The sequence below is a fragment of the Oncorhynchus gorbuscha genome, linkage group LG13 (assembly GCF_021184085.1).
Source record: "Oncorhynchus gorbuscha isolate QuinsamMale2020 ecotype Even-year linkage group LG13, OgorEven_v1.0, whole genome shotgun sequence".
In the NCBI taxonomy this organism is placed as follows: Eukaryota; Metazoa; Chordata; class Actinopteri; order Salmoniformes; family Salmonidae; genus Oncorhynchus; species Oncorhynchus gorbuscha.
The window spans coordinates 13727882-13737284 of record NC_060185.1 but is presented as its reverse complement, the minus strand read 5'-3'; the positions used below and the strand labels follow the sequence as shown (position 1 = coordinate 13737284).

The 9403-nt window shown below is 39.5% G+C and overlaps 1 non-coding gene across 1 annotated transcript; it reads left to right on the top strand.

Moving 5' to 3' along the window:
* The first annotated feature begins 8164 nt into the window (after nucleotides 1–8164).
* LOC123994269 lies at nucleotides 8165–8219 on the top strand. Its single transcript, XR_006831615.1, has one exon. It is a non-coding gene; the product is annotated as a U7 small nuclear RNA (small nuclear RNA).
* The last annotated feature ends 1184 nt before the right edge of the window (nucleotides 8220–9403 follow it).

Sequence of the window (9403 nt, the reverse complement as noted above, 5' to 3'; positions counted from 1 at the left end):
TGGTTATGGTTGTGGTGATGATGATGATGGTAGTGATGATGATGGTTATGATGATGATGGTTATGGTTGTGGTGATGATGATGATGGTAGTGATGATGATGGTTATGATGATGATGGTTATGGTTGTGGTGATGATGATGATGGTAGTGATGATGATGGTTATGATGATGATGGTTATGGTTGTGGTGATGATGATGATGGTAGTGATGATGATGGTTATGATGATGATGGTTATGGTTGTGGTGATGATGATGATGGTAGTGATGATGATGGTTATGATGATGATGGTTATGGTTGTGGTGATGATGATGATGGTAGTGATGATGATGGTTATGATGATGATGGTTATGGTTGTGGTGATGATGATGATGGTAGTGATGATGATGGTTATGATGATGATGGTTATGGTTGTGGTGATGATGATGATGGTAGTGATGATGATGGTTATGATGATGATGGTTATGGTTGTGATGATGATGATGATGATGATGATGGTAGTGATGATGATGGTTATGATGATGATGATGATGATGATGGTTATGATGATGATGGTGATGGTTATGATGATGATGGTTATGGTTGTGGTGATGATGATGATGGTAGTGATGATGATGGTGATGATGATGATGGTTATGGTTGTGGTGATGATGATGATGGTAGTGATGATGATGGTGATGATGATGATGGTTATGGTTGTGGTGATGATGATGATGATGATGGTAGTGATGATGATGGTGATGATGATGATGGTTATGGTTGTGGTGATGATGATGATGGTAGTGATGATGATGGTAGTGATGATGATGGTTATGATGATGATGATGATGGTTATGATGATGATGGTGATGGTTATGATGATGATGGTTATGGTTGTGGTGATGATGATGATGGTAGTGATGATGATGGTGATGATGATGATGGTTATGGTTGTGGTGATGATGATGATGGTAGTGATGATGATGGTGATGATGATGATGGTTATGGTTGTGGTGATGATGATGATGGTAGTGATGATGATGGTGATGATGATGATGGTTATGGTTGTGGTGATGATGATGATGGTAGTGATGATGATGGTTATGATGATGATGATGATGATGGTAGTGATGATGATGGTGATGATGATGATGGTGATGATGATGATGGTTGTTTATATATACTCTAAAATACTATGGTAAATACTACAGTATTGTCCACACCAAAAAACACACTATAATAATCACTCAGTAATGTGTGCCTAAAAACACTATAATAATCACTCAGTAATGTGTGCCTAAAAACACTATAATAATCACTCAGTAATGTGTGCCTAAAAACACTATAATAATCACTCAGTAATGTGTGCCTAAAAACACTATAATAATCACTCAGTAATGTGTGCCTAAAAACACTATAATAATCACTCCAGTAATGTGTGCCTAAAAACACTATAATAATCACTCCAGTAATGTGTGCCTAAAAACACTATAATAATCACTCCAGTAATGTGTGCCTAAAAACACTATAATAATCACTCCAGTAATGTGTGCCTAAAAACACTATAATAATCACTCCAGTAATGTGTGCCTAAAAACACTATAATAATCACTCCAGTAATGTGTGCCTAAAAACACTATAATAATCACTCCAGTAATGTGTGCCTAAAAACACTATAATAATCACTCCAGTAATGTGTGCCTAAAAACACTATAATAATCACTCCAGTAATGTGTGCCTAAAAACACTATAATAATCACTCCAGTAATGTGTGCCTAAAAACACTATAATAATCACTCCAGTAATGTGTGCCTAAAAACACTATAATAATCACTCCAGTAATGTGTGCCTAAAAACACTATAATTTTTTTTATTTATTTATTTATTTCACCTTTATTTAACCAGGTAGGTTAGTTGAGAACAAGTTCTCATTTGCAACTGTGACCTGGCCAAGATAAAGCATAGCAGTGTGAACAGACAACACAGAGTTACACATGGAATAAACAATTAACAAGTCAATAACACAGTAGAAAAAATGGGCAGTCTATATACAATGTGTGCAAAAGGCATGAGGAGGTAGGCGAATAATACAATTTTGCAGATTAACACTGGAGTGATAAATGATCAGATGGTCATGTACAGGTAGAGATATTGGTGTGCAAAAGAGCAGAAAAATAAATAAATAAAAACAGTATAAAAACAGTATGGGAATGAGGTAGGTGAAAATGGGTGGGCTATTTTCCTATAGACTATGTACAGCTGCAGCGATCGGTTAGCTGCTCGGATAGCTGATGTTTGAAGTTGGTGAGGGAGATAAAAGTTTCCAACTTCAGCGATTTTTGCAATTCGTTCCAGTCACAGGCAGCAGAGTACTGGAACGATTTGTAAGTCGCTCTGGATAAGAGCGTCTGCTAAATGACTTAAATGTAATGTAAATGTAACGAAAGGCGGCCAAATGATGTGTTGGCTTTAGGGATGATCAGTGAGATACACCTGCTGGAGCGCATGCTACGGATGGGTGTTGCCATCGTGACCAGTGAACTGAGATAAGGCGGAGCTTTACCTAGCATGGACTTGTAGATGACCTGGAGCCAGCGGGTCTGGCGACGAATATGTAGTGAGGGCCAGCCGACTAGAGCATACAAGTCGCAGTGGTGGGTGGTATAAGGTGCTTTAGTGACAAAACGGATGGCACTGTGATAGACTGCATCCAGTTTGCTGAGTAGAGTGTTGGAAGCCATTTTGTAGATGACATCGCCGAAGTCGAGGATCGGTAGGATAGTCAGTTTTACTAAGGTAAGCTTGGCAGCGTGAGTGAAGGAGGCTTTGTTGCGGAATAGAAAGCCGACTCTTGATTTGATTTTCGATTGGAGATGTTTGATGTGGGTCTGGAAGGAGAGTTTGCAGTCTAGCCAGACACCTAGGTACTAATAATAATCATCCAGTAATGTGTGCCTAAAAACACTATAATAATCACTCCAGTAATGTGTGCCTAAAAACACTATAATAATCACTCCAGTAATTTACATTTACATTTAGCAGACGCTCTTATCCAGAGCGAATTATGTGTGCCTAAAAACACTATAATAATCACTCCAGTAATGTGTGCCAAAAAAACATGTTTTTGGAACACTTTATTTGACACCTAGAGACATAACTCATTATGGCAAGGCAATAACCATGACATAACCATAATATGACTTAGCAGCTGACATAACTTGTCATAACCTGTCATAATATGGGCAAAACACTGTCATGGCACATATGTACAGTAGACCTGTGACATTTGTTGCGTTATTTTATGGATGGTTATGACATCTACATGACACCTACATAACCAACAAAACCTACCACGCAAGGCCAACCATTCTATTACACCATAGCCTACGTGTGAACAGTATGTTTATGTTATATACTCTTTTATGAAACAGACCATATTGCATTGTCATTGTAATTGCGCACACATTTATGTCCGACATGAACCTACTCCAGTGCTCTGTTGCCAATGACTGGGATGAATGCCGCAGCAGAGTTCAGAACTGATGACTGACATAAGGTCATGTTTGTGATAGGCTTATATGATTATGATGTCATAATGCATCTTGACAGTGTCATAAAGTGTATTTTCTTAGTCCAAGTAAAGTGACACAGGATGGTCAGAATGCTTCAAGACAGTATCATAAAGTGTATTTTCTACAAGTTATACAAAATTGATGGGAGAAAAAAAAAATGACTGTAAAAGAATTCATTTCCACAATTTAGTTTTTTCACCATGCCAAGAAGTGTCCTTACGTTTGACGTTTGTTTCTGCAGCCTCCCTCAAGGTCTTCACTTTCAGTCCTGGATGCAGCAGATGCATTACTTTCTCTGAAATAGACAAGTGAAGAACAGAAATCAGAATAGAGTATGCTACAAGGCAGTGACACCACTAAAGGAAGCTGAAAACTAAAACTGCATACCAAATACATTATGGCAACAGCAAAACACTTTCACAGATTCTCAAATACATGATGATCCCATTTTCATAAAATAGCTAAAGCTAGTTCTAGCTAACAAGCTAGCTCGCTAACAGTTAGCTACCATCTAGTTAGAGTTTCTTGAGCTAACATTCGCTAACCATCTAGTTAGAGTTTCTTTAGCTAACGTTCACTACCATCTAGTTAGTGCTTCTTTAGCTAATGTTAGCTGCCATCTAGTTAGTGTTTCCTTAACTAACGTTAGCTACCCTGTCACTAAAGATGGTGTTTTGCAAAAATACTAAATACAACCATGCCTTGCTGAGGCAACAACAGTGCATCTGATTCACTCTATATGGTGTATGCAGTGCTAAATGTACAACAAATTATAGAAGAGGCTTATGTATTGAATGTAACAAAAACCCATAACAACAACTAGCTAGCTATGGTAGGCTAGCTAGAGTCTAGCTGTCATGTTCTGTCTTATATTGTCTTGTCATTTTGCTTTTCCTTCTGTTAGTTTTCCCCCTGCTGGTCTTTTTAGGTTCGTTCCCTTTTTTTTTCTCTCTCTCTCTCTCTCTCTCTCTCTCTCTCTCTCTCTCTCTCTCTCTTCTCTCTATCGTTCCGTTCCTGCTCCCAGCTGTTCCTATTCCCCTAATCAATCATTTAGTCTTCCCACACCTGTTCCCTATCTTTTCCCCTGATTAGAGTCCCTATTTCTCTCCTTGTTTTCCGTTTCTGTCCTGTCGGATCCTTGTATACTGTTCACCGTGCTGTGTCTTTGTATCGCCCTGTCGTGTCGTGTTTCCCTCAGATGCTGCGTGGTGAGCAGGTGTCTGAGTCTGCTACGGTCAAGTGCCTTCCCGAGGCAACCTGCAGTTCATTATCGAGTCTCCAGTCAGTTCTCGTGATTACGAGTGAAATTGTTTCTTATGCTTTATTTACCGCTCCGATTTGTCTAGGAGTATTGCTATTTCCTTAAACTGGATTAAAGACTCTGTTTTCGCCAAGTCGCTTTTGGGTCCTCATTCACCTGCATAACACTAGCGCTGAATAAGCTGATGTTAATTATATATATATATTTTTTTGCCTTTATTTAACTAGGCAAGTCAGTTAAGAACAAATTCTTATTTTCAATGACGGCGGTTAGACCTTATGAAGCTAAGCTATTGTAAATGCAGCATCTTAAAGGATGGGGTCTCTATCGGACCTTATGAAGTTAAGCTTTCGTAAATACAGAGTCATGCATTCCCATTCGGAGAGAAGGAAAATGCAAGAAATATACTTACAGGTTACTTCAGCTGTTGTGACATATTATGACATGGTTATGACCGTGTCTTAATGTGTTATATCGATTGGTGTTAGAAAAAAAGTGTTACCATACTACATTATTTCATTTGCATATATCTGTCCATTCCCCTCCCCCATGTCGCAATATGTGCCTCCTATAAGTGAGAAACCTGTGTGACAAGTATAGATCATATATGTGACTCCTCATCTGGATTCGGTCTTATTTAGCCAGATTTGAACTTCTGTTTTTTTTTTACATTGGATAAAAGCAGAGGAATTGTATATCATACACTGAATTGTATATCATACACTGAATTGTATATCATACACTGAATTGTATATCATACACTGAATTGTATATCATACACTGAATTGTATATCATACACTGAATTGTATATCATACACTGAATTGTACATCATACACTGAATTGTATATTATACACTGCATTTAAGGAAACATTGGGGAAGCAAAACTGCTTGGAAAGATGATCAACTTGGAAACTCGCTTTTGAGAAAACCGTAATTTAACAATTTTATTCATATTTACAGATGGCATACAAGTTTGATAATAAGGCACATGAAAGTTCACATGTTCGAGAAAGCATTTCTGCCAAAAAAACACATTTTGATACCTTCAAATGGCTCTCCTGTAAAGTCGTGACTTGCGTCATACGCCTAGTTTCCAGAATCGTGTCACATATTGTGTTACCTGCAGGGTTTAGAGATCATTCCTCTAGCCACCGCCGGGCCACCACAACAACATCTCCCAAATCAATTCCTCTGCCTTATCTAAGAGAAAATGAAGGAGATGATACATGGAGACCACACCAAAACAGAAATAGACAGGCTCCAGGATCACATGAAACAACAACCACCCTGCAAAAGCAGAATAAATGGGCAACATTCTACAAACAAACAGCTTGACAAAGACTCCAACCCACACACCTTCTGGCAGACAATACAGACTATTAATGGAAACAGAAAGAGCAGCACAATATCCACAAGGTCCCAAGGTCAACCCATAGAGAATAATGAAGAAAAGGTCATATTGTTCAAAACCCATCTACAAAATCTGCACTCCTGCTCCAACGACCCCAACTTTGACCCAGAATGGAAAACAATTGTAGAAAGAGAAATACAAAATTCAACCCCACTCACCTGTCATCCAACACAGACTGGCTCCTGGCTCCAGCAGACCACCAACTCATCCATCCTGTAACAATCACAAACACACCACTCACCTGTCATCCGACACAGACCTCTCTCCTGGCTCCAGCAGACCAGCCACTCACTGAGCTGTAACAATCACAGAAATCAAGACTCACCTTTAAGAAAATGAAAAGAAAAGCACCTGGAGAAGACAACATTGACACCACACTACGAAAACTAGCACCTGATGAACACCGGCACCTCCTCTCCAACCTCTTCATCTTATGTCTCAATCACGGCCACTTCCCATAACCCTGAAAAACAGCCGTCTTCACCATGATCCACAAACATGACAAACCACAAAGAATGTTTCAACCTATCGCCCAATCAGCCTTCTCAGCCATTACTGGTGAAAATATTTGAAAGAGTGCTCATCTCCAGAAAAAGCTGCCATGTAGAAGACAGCGAGTAGTCCAGGCAAGCTTCTGAAGAAACACATCAACAACAGAAAATATTTTAAAACTATCAGAAGACATATTAAGAATTGTTTAAATAAAGAAAAAACTCTTGTTGTTTTCCTTTGTCGTAGAAAAGGAATTTGATAAAAAATGTAACACAACAAGACCACTCCACAGACTAGCAGATAACAACCTCCAGCTCCCACACTCAGTCAGAAAAATCTTCACAAGCTTCCTTCATAACCGCCAAAAACAAAGTCAAGGTCTCCACAACCATCTCTCCACCATTCAGCTCAGAAGCAGGAGTCCCCCAAGGTGCAGTATGAAGCCCACTTCTATTCATAATCTACATTTCAGAGATGTACAGTACTACTCCCCACTCTCTGTTGGACAGGAAGCACAATTGGAAAATTACTTCTGCTACTGGAGCAGCTACAAGTGTCCACAGACTAGCCTCCAAAAAAACCTCCCTATAGAACAGATTGCACGTGGTCAAACGAGTGAAACTAAAGCCTAAAAAAAACACAGTGCATCTTATTCACCAGCAACACAAAACCTCAAACCAAATGAAACAATAAAAATGGAAAAAGAAGCCAAGTTCCTGAAGGTTATATTTTCAGAGCAACATGTTGTGCACAACCCATATTGTGAACATCGAGAGAGAATGACAGGAGAGGATGAGTCACTTAAAAGCACTTTGTGGAAGGAAACACTGAGCATATGGAGTATATTTTAGCTACATCAGATCACTCTTTGAACACACACTACCCACCTGGATCACAGCCTCCACACCACAAATGAACCGACTGCAAAGAATCCAGAGTCGAGAAATAACACTGGAATTCAGAATACCTCCACTTATACACATCACCAACTAAAACATTCATCAGAAATCTGGAATCAAAACCATCAAAGACAGACATGCAATAATAATAATAATCATCATCATCATAATGATAATAATAATAATAATGATAATAATAAGTCGTAATCATAGTAATAGGACAGACATATCAAAACAAAGCATTCCACAACCCATCACTCAGGAAGACAGTACAAGTAGCACAATAGGCCACCAAAATACCCCTGTCAATCATTCTCCAGTCAAAGCCAGACTGATACAAACACAACCTCACATCCCACACAACATCAACATACCACACTTACTGTATAGATACAGGATAACCCCAATTAAGATGTAACACAATACATCCCCTACCCACAACCCTTACATTAATCTGGCTCTGTAACCCCCCCCCCCCCTCTACAAACAGTTCTTTATACTTTTTCAATTACAGATTGAACAACTCTCCTACTAAATACTACAGGTTATGGAAAATAGGCTCTTTTAGTATTTCTCCAGTAGGTTTTCTGAAGGAGAAAGCCTTAACTTCTATGTCAAAGTTAATCAAGCAAAAACACTATAGTGAATACTTCAGTAATGTCCACACAAATCACTACATTAAATACTACAGTGTACGACAATCTGCAGAAACACTACATAAATTACTGTGGTACATACTAAAGTTTTATTTTACTGTAAATACTAACATATACTACAGTAAATACTACAGTATTCAATGTAGTGTTTTTGTAGACTTTAGTCTGCAAAAACACTACACTGAATACTATACTATTTACAGTATACCATAGTATACTATAGTATTTCTGTATGATAGCCTATGTGAGTATGAGGATATGTGGTAGGTGTGTGAGTAATGTATTGCCTTTCCTTTACTTTCCCTTGTTCCTAATGCTGACATACACCAACCATTACTGCTCTGCATTTTTAACATCCCAAACATTTCAATTTCCCACATTAAATATTCGTAACCGTTCAGCCTTTCAGGAGCAACCAGGGTCAAGAGCCATGCCAGAAGGGAAGACCACATATTACCTATCAGGGACTCAATCTTCCTTTGCTCAACCCTCTCCACTCCCATCCATCATTCCAGCCTCCCCTCTCTTAGTGGTCTGCTGTTTTTATGGAAAGCTTTACAATGAGCAGAATGACAGAGTTGAGAGGATGGAGGATGGAGAGAAAGTGGGTGAGGATGGAGTGGACGGAGGAAGGAGAGAAAGGTGGGGAGAGGATAGAGGATGGAGAGAAAGGGGGAGAGGATGGAGGATGGAGAGAAAGAGGGAGAGGATGGAGGAAGGAGAGAAAGAGGAAGATGATGGAGGAAGGAGATAAAGGTGGAAAGGATGGAGAGAAAGAAAGAGGGAGAGGATGGAGGATGGAGAGAAAGGTGGGGAGAGGATGAAGGATGGAGAGAAAGGTGGGGAGAGGATAGAGAGAAAGAAAGGAGGAGAGGATGGATGAAGGAGAGAAAGGTGGGGAGAGGATGGAGGATGGAGAGAAAGAAAGGAGGAGTGGACGGAGGAAGGAGAGAAAGAGGGAAATGATGGAGGATGGAGAGAAAGGTTGGGAGAGGATGAAGGATGGAGAGAAAGAGGGAGATGGATGACGGAGGAAAGGAGAGAAAGGTGGGGGAGGGATGAGGATGGAGAAAGGGGGAAGGATGGAGGATGGAGAGAAAGAGGGAGAGGATGGAGGAAGGAGAGAAAGAGGA